This window comes from Pyxicephalus adspersus, chromosome 1, assembly GCF_032062135.1.
Source record: "Pyxicephalus adspersus chromosome 1, UCB_Pads_2.0, whole genome shotgun sequence".
Taxonomy (NCBI): Eukaryota; Metazoa; Chordata; class Amphibia; order Anura; family Pyxicephalidae; genus Pyxicephalus; species Pyxicephalus adspersus.
In genome coordinates, this window is record NC_092858.1 from 29599119 (window position 1) to 29611777 (window position 12659).

General features: G+C 36.1%; 1 long non-coding RNA gene across 1 annotated transcript; it reads left to right on the forward strand.

The window, feature by feature from the left end:
• The first annotated feature begins 5235 nt into the window (after window positions 1-5235).
• On the forward strand, window positions 5236-11497 carry LOC140344622 (uncharacterized). Its single transcript, XR_011923619.1, has 3 exons — window positions 5236-5276; window positions 7408-7523; window positions 10999-11497. It is a non-coding gene; the product is annotated as an uncharacterized lncRNA (long non-coding RNA).
• Window positions 11498-12659: the final 1162 nt, after the last annotated feature.

Consider the following 12659-nt stretch of genomic DNA (forward strand, 5'->3'; position numbering starts at 1 on the left):
TGGGTGATTACGTGAACCATCTGTGCACTAACCTGTCAGCCTACTTATGGGTCATAGCCCTGAAATGCAAGTTTACATTTGATTAAAATGCCCTTCCTTCTAGCCCTTTGCGTTTGGACCTGACAGTGCTAACAACAATTCTTTGGTGTATTAAACTAAAGTTAAAACTGTGTGTTATATACAGGACTCTAGCCAAAAAAGAATAAAAAAATTAATAACTCAGGAAAAGATAAAACTTACTTTTTCAAGACAAGATACCCTTGGTCAGACAACCAATATCATTTACCGTAATCAATTTGCTATAAGCCAAGATTCTCCTAAGACCAAAAAGCAGTGATGAGCTCATATACAATATATATATATATATATATATATATATATATAATCATTGATTTCTCTTCCTATTACCTTGCTTCTTGTCAGCATATGAAGTGATCAAAGGTTTCAAGTTCATGTATTTACACTTCATGCATTTAAAAAAATACAACGAATGATGTCTTCATTGTTACAGAGATGCAAACTTTATGAATTTTACATCTGCATAGATTTTAGCTTGCAAAGAAGTGTGTTTTTAATATGATTGTAATGTTAGGTTTACTCAAAGTCTAAAACTCCATTGCTGGAGAAATATTATATAGGTTTACATGAGTGTTTTCCCAGACTAGAGCTCACATTTAAAGTAAATATTTATTTCTAAATTATAGGTATATGAGAAACATAATATGACACTGAAGGTTTTCCATTTAGGGGTGGTAGAGCAAAATTTAGTAATTTACCTTTTAATATGCTTATGTGATACTCCTGATCTCCACTTTTTCTCTTTAAACTGAAAAACAGGCATATATACAAACTGCGGCGTTGCTGAATAACCCTCAGTTCTGTGCGGTATACACCCAACTTATTTAAATGTAAGGAAAACATGGATAATTAGGATTCTTTTTTGCCCCGTGTTGCTAGTAAACCACAACTATGTCGCTAACAAAAATTGTAGGTGTGGAGGAGAGTATTTTTAGAAACTGTATGGGGGAATATGAAATCAAAGATGCTGACCTCCAACAGGATGACATTGATTTTACCTGTGATCTAACAAATAGATTTCTAAAGAGAAGAAAAAAAGAGGGGAAGTAAAGCTTCTTTTCAGTGCACGTATATTTTGAGTTATTACTTCTGAATTTCCTAAAATATTGATGTAATGATATTCACGTTTTAAATGTCTCCTCTTCTATAATTTTGTTTTTGCATTGAATATAGAGGTTTGTTGATTAGCTACTAGAAAAAGCAATCTCCAAAGCTGCAGGTGATCTGTCTCCTTTTAAAGTAGTTGTAACACCAATTGGCAAGATCTCATGCTTGTTAAGGTGATGTATTTTGAAAAATTTTTCAGTAAAAGATATTCTGGTGTTCCTGCCATGACAAGTGTACCTCATTCTTCACCCTTCTTACCCAATAGCTACAACCAGCCCCCCCCTCCCCAACCTCCCCTAATACCCCCCTTTACCAATCAACACGCTGACCACCTTTTGGAAGTAAAAATGGCTGCAATCAGCTGTTTATTTAACATAATATTAAATATCAACATACGATATAACTTAAAAACTATGAAAAAACATTTCATAACATAATAATCCTACATATGGCAAACATTAACTCCACCCTTGTAAAATAATACCACAAACCCTTTTCCGCTAACACACCAACAAGGTTGGGGCTCCAGAATTGATAGGCCTGCAAAATCCTAGCCAGCAATACCACAATGGATACCAGCCACCCAGCACCGCATCAGGAACTATAGCTATTACTTGCTGACTACCAACTAACACCCTATTTCTCCACACATTTATGTCACACCACACCACAATGGTTCATCCCATACACCACAAACATTGACCAAGACACTTGCCCATCAAAACCACATCTGCCTCAAATCTTACACTCAGTATTCCCCCCCCCCCAACAGCACAACCTTAAAGGATGGGAGGGTGGAAAAACTTTTCCTGAGCTAAATTTTTCTAGCGTCTTCCTCCCCCATATCCTTTATACCTTTCCCCTCCCTCTGGCTCCACCCAAAACAATCCAATTCCACTAACCTCCTACTGACCTCTCCCTGGCCCCTCCTCAACCCCACTTCAAGGTAACTTCTCCATTGCCTGTCTCCTCTTCTCACCCTGTCATGAAGGCCCTCTGCCTATCTTTCCTTCTTTCTTGCTGCAGGCCTACAGGTCTTTGCCCAGGAGCTTCTTTATATAGGATGAAATCTGTCCTCCAGTTGTGCTCCTGCATTGCTAACATGCACCCTGGTAGAGGCTTTAAGTGGCTATTCTGACATACATAGCACAGGAATGGACAACAGTTGTCACTCCGTAAAGATCTGTAATACTCACCATAATCTTTTATACCATCAGTTGCGGTTGTGATGTCAGCTGAAGCTACCGGGCCTGATTTATTAAAGCTAGACTATCATGGGAGAACCAGGGTGATCTGAGAAACCTGGAATGAATCTGGTCCAGGATTGAAAACATTTGCCTACTAACAGCAAACGCTTTTTTAGAAATTAATTCCAGGTTTTACTGGATCAACCAGGTTCTCACTAGTCTATCTTCACCAGTCTTGCTGAGCTTTAATCAGGCCCACTGTGTATGATGCTCTATGACCAGTCATATTACCACTTCTTTTATCAGCATTATCACACTGTAGTCTGTACAGATCCGGTAACAATGTCTTCATCAGGATGTGAATGCTCCACATCCAGCTCTAGAGATTCAGGATGGTGACTGTCACGGAACCATGAAATAAGAAGGCTCTTGCAAACTTTATTTTAAAGAACATCTGCCGATTGCTTTATTTTTAAAAGATGGCCATTTGTGATGAGTAAAAATTGAGAATTATTGACTGGCATTTACACAAAGGATAATATTTGTGAACATTTGTTAAAATTGTATTTAAAGCTGAAAAATAACACTTATCTTTACTTTTGAAGAGCCCTTGATCCCTCTGAAATTTGACTGTAGTAGGTCCAGTGTCCTCCCAGGTTCCTTCATCTTTTTGGCATGGACAGCACAGCGGGCACTGCCATCTTCTTCCTCTATCTTCAATGTTCTTCTAATGTTACCCAATCTTGCACTGCACAGGCTTGAGATCAGGTGAAGTTTTTTACAAAAAATGCAGTGTAAATAAAAAATGAAAATGATTGTAAAAAGTTTTTTTATAATGTTAAAAATGTAATTATACGTCTAATAGGTGTAATTATAGCTTTAAGCTATTATAAGCCATTTTCTCATACGATTGCATGTTAACAAATGGGCCAGTTGGAATAAAAAATCAGTTATTATTGAAGAATAAGGACAATAAAGATCTAAACCTTGATAAAAATGATTACAGTATAGTATTACAAACTATTTTCTCTTTTGTTGACTTTTTTATTCTGTTTTGCACAGCAATGTTAATCTACTCCAACCTTTCTCAGTTTGTTCTTGAATACTCACTCCAGTGTCAGCTTTACATCATTGTTTTGGATCGGGAGAAGACCATGGCAATGCTGTCTATTTTGGCCAGGCTGTTGGTAGGCTCCAGCAGCGGCACATGTCATGGGGTCATAACTCTAAGAATTGGCAGACAGTAGTCACTGTATACCAGGAAGTGCCTAAACAAAAACCTTCATGATCATTGGGTATCATTTTAAAGCTCCAAATTTAGCAACTGTTTAGAAACTATTTTAAAATATTACATTAACATATTAAGCTTATATGAATTGTTATTGGGATTGGATCTACTTATGTAGAGGAAGCAGACCCTGATTCTGCCAGTAGTAATTGACACATGAGTTTTGATGATGTTCTTGGAAGTTATGCAAATTATGTTGCATAAATATACAAAGTCAAAAAACTGAAGGGTTAAAAAGAGTTTGAGCTTTTCCCCCCAAAAGAAGAGGAAACAACTGCAACCAAAATGTAGTAAACACAGAAGGGAAATCTATATGAAATTTTAATGAGGACTTTGCAGTATATTTTTGCCATGGCTTGCACATGATTTAACTGTCCCGGTATTTTCACACATTACCATGTGGATGCTATATATAAATAATATTATATAAAATATATTATATTTAAAATTACACCAATGGAAACAGGTGGAAAGGAGACTTATTGGGGGCAATTAAGATTAAAATTGTCATAAAAACTATTACCTTACCCTTGGCCTCTACAAGGGAGAAGGTAACATTTCAACCCTTCTGATGAAATCCTGGGTATGAGTAGTCTATTCTCAATAAATTTAGACCCCCCATTGTTGGTGGAGGGTAAGATACCTATTTTCTACCTTTTTTTCCTAGTTAATTTATTTCATTTGCTCTTAGTAATACATGCGGTAGAGATAATTGATGTGATAAAATAATTTTGTCTTTTAGCGTAATATTCATTGTAGGTCAATAATATATTTAAACAAAATAATGAAAAAGTTAAACCTATGATAAGATGCTAAAATAAAATAAAAGGGAAATTCATAAAAAAAATGTGACTGTGTCAAAAGCAATATAACTGTGAGGCCACAGACGATGAAACCCCCCAGTCGTTTAAAAGACTTGTTGTTTTCAGCACCTTTGCTGGTGTTTTTGTGGTAAGAGTCATGTGGAACAAATCACTTGATCCATCTGTGTTGTGGAATTTAGTAGAAAGCAGCTGAAATCTCCACAGCACATGAGCTGCATGCAGGGTGCCGACGTCCAAGCCTCAGGTGGCATTCCATTAAGGTATTTTACGAACATATTTACACATTCAATTACAGTAAAAGCTCATCCTGTTAGAACTATTTTAAATCAAAACTTCATGCAACTGTATAATTGAGGAATGCTTATGAAAATATTCAATGCTTAAACGTTCTGTTCAGTTTAGAGCTGAGAGTAGTGCTAATGACTGTTTAATTGTAAAATAAAACTAGGTTATGTGCAGGCTAGCTTATGCTTAGCTGGCCATATTAGATATAACTCTTCCTTTCAAAAATGATTTGCAAGTGAAATATATATATAATATGATATTATAATATATACTGCATCCTCATGTTTGTAATGTAAGTCAAACCTATCAAAAAATATTACTGATGTTCTGCTGTGCTATGGTTACCCTGGCTGTACCCACTGCTTGTTCTTGATTGTTATGTAATTGCTGTTTTATATTTGGTATTTTCCTTGAAGAACCGGGTCTCCTGAGAAACGTGTTGGAATCTATCAAAATAACAAAATATTGCTGGAAACAATTAACCTTGGCCTATTTTTGTTGGTATTGGTATGTACCATTGCTTCTTTTAAATAATTATCAAATAAACATATGATATTTTAACACCACATAACTCCTTGTTTTTGGGTAGTTCAGGAACTCGTTTACATATGATACGTTGTTAAAATTAAGATGGGGCAATATACATTCTGTGGCATCATAATTTGGGGAATAAGAAGCTTTTTTTCCCTTTTTTTCTATTATGCCATAAATCAGGAAATGGTTTACACAAAATGAGTTCTGGGGACCTAATTGTACAGCATTCTAGCTTCCTACAGATCCTGCCATTCTGTCAATTGCGCTTTTGGAGGAGGTGGGGACCCTGGACATTTGCCCAATTTGGGCTATCCTAAAACCATTCCTACAAATAACTTTGTGTTAAAGAAGAAAAAGGAGCTGTCAGACTACACAGTGATTTGTGCAGATTCTAAAAGTATTAAGAATATGTAGATAATATAACAGGTAGGGATGAGCGAGAATGCCTCCAGCATCTCGCAAAAATTTCTTGGAATTTCCGATGGTTCTGCGAAATTTCAGCAAAATCTTGCGAAACCAACGGAAATCACTATAGGAGGGTTATCATGGCTGAATTATTAAATACAGCTTCGATAATCCTCCTGTCAGTGAGCAATCCCCGGGCACTACAGGTCAGAATGAGGTCAAGCCCTCATTCAAACCTGTAGTGCCCAGGGATCTCTCACTGAGAGGAGGATTCTCATGGCTCCATTCATAAATGCAGCTGCGATACTCCTCTCAGACTGCACTAGCCATCAGAGGAGCAGAGCTGCTCCGCTCCCCTGATTGGTTTTGTCGCCCTGTAGTATGTGTTCTTGGATAGAGTTTCTCTATCCAGGAACACAGGACTCCTGTTTTCTTGGATAAAGAAACTCTATCCAAGAACACATACAACTAATAATGGGCTGCAAGAGCAATCAGCTCCGTTCCCGTGATTGGTCTTGCAGGTCCCAAAAATTCAGTCCCGCCGGCCGAATTTACAAAGGCCGTTCTTGCCTACATGTTTGGTAAGCAAGAACAGCCCGATTCGCCGCAAGACCGAATTTAAAAAATTTGCTCGCTTATCCCTAATAATAGTACCTGTACATATAAATATTACAGATTTTTAGTTTTCTATATTCGGGATTGATATACTGTAAGTGATAGATCCAATATGTTCATATGTATAAATACATTTATCAACACATTAAAATGGGGTAGAAAGATGCTCTATAAATCTCATCATGTGACAGTGAGCCTTCAGTTGGACAGGACTGGTGATGTAAACGTTACTGTATAGTTTGTATACCGACAATGGGGCTGATTTATTAAAGCTCTCCAAGGCTTGAGAAGATACATTTTCATCAGTGAAGCTGGGTGATCCAGGAAACCTGGAATGGATTTCTTAAAAGTAATTGGCTATTTGTTAACAAATGTTTTGAATCCTTAACCAGATCTATTCCAGGTTTGCTGGATCACCCAGCTTCACTGATAAAAGTGTATACTCTCCATCCTTCAGGAGCTTTAATAAATCAGGCCCATTGTCCCCTCTGCCCTTTCCAACTAGGCAAACACTGGAATACATCCCATCCCGTCCCTTCTTTCCTGTGCCTGAAGTACACTTTTGCTAGCAAACTTTAAAGCTGTAAAATAAAGTATAAATCATGCTATATTATATATTTATATTATTATATATATATGTAATAAAAAGAGCAAAAAAAAAAGTTTTTTTAAAAATAAATTTTATCATTAGAGCTCTGAGAACTAATCATAAATAAGAAGAATTTATGGATAACTAGTAACTAGGCATTTTCAGAGAGAAAAATTACCAGGGACAAATCTGTGATTAATACAAGCTATTGTTAGCTATCACATCAAGAGCAGATACCTTCTGACCACATTAACAACACTTGAGGAATCGAATAGTTTCATTTTTATAATAAGTGTCCTGGATAGCTCTGTTAAAATTTTGGGTTTCACACATTACTATTGCAACATGGATTACTCACCTATGGTGGTCAGGACCTCCAATCACAAAATAACCAGACAAGAATTCGAAGCCTTTACCAGGGCCATCAAACAGTAAAAAAGTTTTGGTTTGTATCATCTGAAGCACAAATTCTTATCTTAACTGTATTTTTTTAAGATCAGCAAAATAAAACAGAGGCAAACAAAATACAGCATGTTGAATATCTGATTATTCGGAACTGCTTGAGTAATGGACAATGGTTACAGCTGGTGTTTGGGGATCATTGACCTAATGTAAGTGATTGGGGTTGAGTGACAAGTATAAAGGTATATGGTTTATAGGAGTGTGATCAGTGGCTGACACAGATATTTATATATATACTTATCCTGGGAGCCACTGGCAAGGCTGTTTATATGTTTATCTGTTTATTGTATGAACTTGAAATGTACTCTTTCATTGTTGTGTAAGTGAAAAAAAAAATGTATTCACTAAAACTGTTGCCATAAGGTGGCAATAAGGTGTCAAGTGAGTTTTATTTATAAGTATAAAACTACTGGCAACCCACATTGCATTGCAATTGGCAGCAGTAAAGCCCGAACATTGTGCAGCATTGCAAACATTGCCTGTGTGTTTTAGGTACATTGGTCTTTCCCATGTACATATACAAATTACATATTGAAACAAAGATTTAACTCACACATGGAGTCACTGAAACATTTGCAATCATTTGTTTTTTTGTTTGGTTTTAATCTTTTATTCTTAATCGTTCTTATTATAAATTTGTGCATTATTTAGACTTTTCAAAGTTATTTTGTCAGAGTGGTTCTTATAGATGTTTTAATTTTCCATTATGGCACATTACCTTCCAGGCAGAATTCTCCACTGTTCTTGTTTTCAGGCCTTTTATTAGCTTAGCAAAGCAAGGCAGCTGTTGCTCATTAGGACCGAGGCACCAGCCAAAGCTCAGCCGCAGCAGCTAAGTGTCTGCAGATCTGTCGTTCTGTGTTCCACACTCATTCTATCACATCTTTGACTTGCTGATTATGTCCTATTGCCATAAATCAAAGGACTACACCTTTAATTGCTAACTTTTCACCGAGTATTTTTATTGGCAATGACCTTTTCACCATACTGGACAAAGTAACAGGTTCACATTATTGTAGGTACTGTCTTGTGACACTTATGACGCATTCCAAGCTTTTATACCATGCAGTTTGGTGTAGAAGCCATAGTAGACTGCAAGAGGCCAATACCAAGTTAGATCCAAATTCTTACACTGCCAACATATCTTTTGCACAGATCGGCCTGTAGTTCATATACTATTTAATCTTTATTGTGAAAATTTACATAAAATCCTTCAAGTAACATTACAAAAACTGATGACTAAAATCCAATAAAATAAAAGCTTTAAACCTATGATGCTGTTAATGACTTAAGTGACAACATACCACCAGGGTGACACATTTTGTAACTTTGTTCTTCATTATTAATGAAAAAAATTCTTATTTTTATTATGTTGTACTTTTATGACACATCTTAGGTTTTTGCAGAAAATTCTGTGAAATGATTGCTTGCAGTAAGCCAACCTTGTTGTTTACAATGCTATGTTAACATTGGGTATGGAGTGGTGGTCCAGTTATCACTTCCTTACACCAGGGAATTGATACCTCTGGGGAGATGCCCCATGTAGCTACTCTTAGGGGTGGCCCCATAGAAAATAAGTAAGGGTGTAAGTGGTATTGGTACTGTTTACTACTGCCAACTGTCAAATACGCCGGTTCTCCAGGAATTAGCACTGCAGTGGAAGTGACCAAACGGCTGGGGAGGAGCTGCGCAGGATCACTAGAACCTGAACCTGTCCCCAATGTGAAGCTTAGTGTATCACATTGTTTAAATACAACTACAGTTTTTGCTTTACAGAAATGTGGGTAAGAAGTAAAGGGATAGAAGGCTTGTTGACGTTCTACTATTTAAAGCAGAATTCAACTCCTAAAAATCAACAAAAATATGAAAAAATAAGGTAATACACATATAAAATACACACCTACTCTTCCATGCAGCCCATGGACATCTTTAAAGGCAAGTTCTTGTTGAATTTCATGGTCCTGTAAGCCTATTACCCACAGCTAGGTGTACCAAAAAGCTACCTAATATGGGGCCCTCAGATTTCCAACCCTCACCCTGGGGAATAAGTGCAGGGCTACATAGTACACCTTACCCACTGAGCCTGATTTAATAAAGCTCTCCAAGACTGAGGAGGATACACTTTCATGAGTGAAGCTGGGTGAACCAAAAAACCTGGAATGGATCTGGTCCAGGATTGAAAACATTTGCTAACAGATAGCTAATCACTTAATGACTTAGAGGCAAATTATAAAGTATGTGCACATGTCACATTGGTGCAACAAAACTCTGCACAGCTTGTATAACAATCAACTTAGCTGAAACCTACACAGACCACATGGATACTCTGACTCTGGTGCAGTGGATAAATGCGTGGAAGCTAAATATATCATTTTATTGGTGTCAATGAGGGATGAACAAGGTTAGAAATATCCAGTTTTCTAAAATTTTGGAGAAATTCTGGAGATTTTTCACTAATTTGACTTAATATTAAAGTAGTCAGTGAGTAAGGTGAAATTAAGATAGTTTGTGCTGGTTTTAAGGGAGCAATGGTCCTCTGAGTTTTATTCTATTAGTATTATTATTACTATACTGTATTTATATAATGCCAACATATTACACAGCGCTGTACATTAAATAGGGGTTACAAATGATAGACAGATACAAACGATGACACAGGAGGAGACTGCTAAAAGGAGCTACAATTTAGGAGGAAGTATCCTGGACCTGTCCTTCATTTTTAGTAATGGGTGATTTGCAGAGGTTGGATTTTTTTCTAAGCTTGGCAAACTCTATTTGAAGTTCACCTAACACAGTTTTAGTCAAACACATGTTTATTTTGTCGCTTGGCTGGCATGGTAAACATCTTCTGGGATCCAGTATTAAGGTACACTGCCAGATGTTACATAAGGTACATAATAGGCATACGTGAACAATAACTCATTGTCCTCATTATTTTACTTTTTTACACACAAGAAACCAGACTGTGAAAACAAAGTCTAAAATTTTGGGTTAACTAAATTAAATATACACAAACAACTACAAAGAACACCAAATGAAATAAAATCAGCTGCCATTATAAAACCCTAAAAACAAAAGAGATCTCAGAGTAAATATAAAAAATTTAGAGCTTTTTTAAAGAAAACTTTACTAACATATTGTACTTATTTGTACTTATTTAAAACCTAATCCTAATATTACACTTTCACTTAAATATGAATGATCATTTAAGTGGAATGTAAAGCCTCCTTTCACTTATACGATCATTCATATTTAAGTAATTTTCAATTGCTCAGTTTGCTGAAGTTCAAGGATGGATGAATTCCCCAATTTATTGAAGGGTTTGATGATTTTAGTAATGCCAGCAATAAAAAAACAAATGCACCAATTACTAAAATATACTAAAAGCACATCAGAGTGAATAAGATTAGATCATCTGTCTTGTTTTCTTCCTTGTTGATGTTCTATGTGCAAGGCATTCCTAAATATTTCTGTTTGAGTCCAATATTGCTAAAATCAGATCTTTTTGTCTAGCTTTCTGGCTGTATTTTGGCATCTCTAAAAGCCTATCTGCATAGTATTTTGAATTAAAAGATGTTATAGGTGCACAACAATCAAAGACAATTTCTATTTTCTTAACTATAGATTAACACAAGACAAAGCAGCCAACTCATTTTGGTGTCCAAGACACTCTACCTTCATCAGGGATTAACAGCAAGGTGTTTTGGAAAGCGAGACTCTGAAAAAAAGGTTAAAGGAGGACCTCAAAATTGCAGAGGTTCATCCAAATTATACTTGTTACAGATTAATACCATATCATGGCTTGCGGGTCCAGTTTAAGTTGCTTTTAAACTCTTATGTAGGGTTGGCTCTTTCACCCTATGTTAAACCATTGTAAAGCAAATAAAGATCTTCTTGGACACTTCAACCATTGGTGTGGTACTCTCATGACATCTTCTACTTCCAAACTTTTTATTGCTGTCTGAGCCCTCTTTGGGAAGATATTTCCCCGCATTCTATAGGAACAAACTTGAAATCTGGGAAAATCTGCACAACAAGACAGTATATACAAGCCTTAAATCATCCATATGCTATCCCACATATAAAACCTGACAATGAACTTAAAAAAAGAGTTTGGGGTTGAATTGTTCTCTAAACTATATGCACCCTCATCTACTTGTTTTAGATTATATCCAGCCAAGGGTCCTCATGAGAACAAACATGTCATCACACATTTGTGACTCGAAGTTTTATGTTTACTGTAAACAATTATTCTTATTTAGTTTCTAGTTAGATTTTGAATGGCTTTTAAACCACACATACCAGTAGAATAGTGTATTTCTGGCCTTCCCGTAAACAGTTTATTTGACCTGGCGGACCTCAGACATACAGCAATCTGATATATCAGAATAGACTTATGAGGAGAGTAAGCCAACATCAGCTTGTTTATATATATGGCCTGTAATTGTATATCACATTTATGTAAACAATAAGTGTTTTGTAACCCGTGCTAATGTTAACAGCACATCCAAGTATGTTTTGTGATCATTTAAATTGGTTGATTTTTTTGTCACATACCAAAAATTCTTCTGTTATGTTATTGCATGCCTAAAATGTTTCTTTCTACCACTCATACGGAACATATTTGTTTTGGAATTTTCTGTATATACAAACATTGCACAAAAAATTTGAAAAAGTAATGATATGCACAGATGTCAGCTGTTTATTGTGGGTTTATTGAGAATAGTTTTCACAGTCAGCCAATCATGTTGGTTTGATAAAGAATTAATTCATGTAAACCTGTATATCCAATCCTTATAATACCATATTAGTATAAGCATATTGATATTATTTTAAACAAATGCAATCCTCATTAGCCCCCAGCCACTCAGGGAGCTAATTGTCAAGGAGCTATTGATCTTTCTTCACCTTAGTTTGCAAACTGTCTACTATGTGACCCACATTGTTTTGGCTGGGATTGTACCTTTAGTGGTCCCTGAAAGAAATAACCAAACATCTTTTCTAACTTTTTGCATACTTATTTGTCATTTTTGATACTCTTTGCTTAAGCCTGATTGCGGTCCATCCAGTTGTGATAACCCTTAATTTTTTTGTGCTGCTCTCTGGTCAGGTTTAAGTGGCACCATTACAACTTGATGTATACTGTACTCACTTGCATTGTACTTAATTATTCCCTGAAGAAGCGGATTAATTATGTGAAACGTGTCGGAATGTGCATGAGTACTTTTTTTCTGTGATATTGTGTTAGTTCATACTTACCAATGTCACATATACGTTTTTACTGA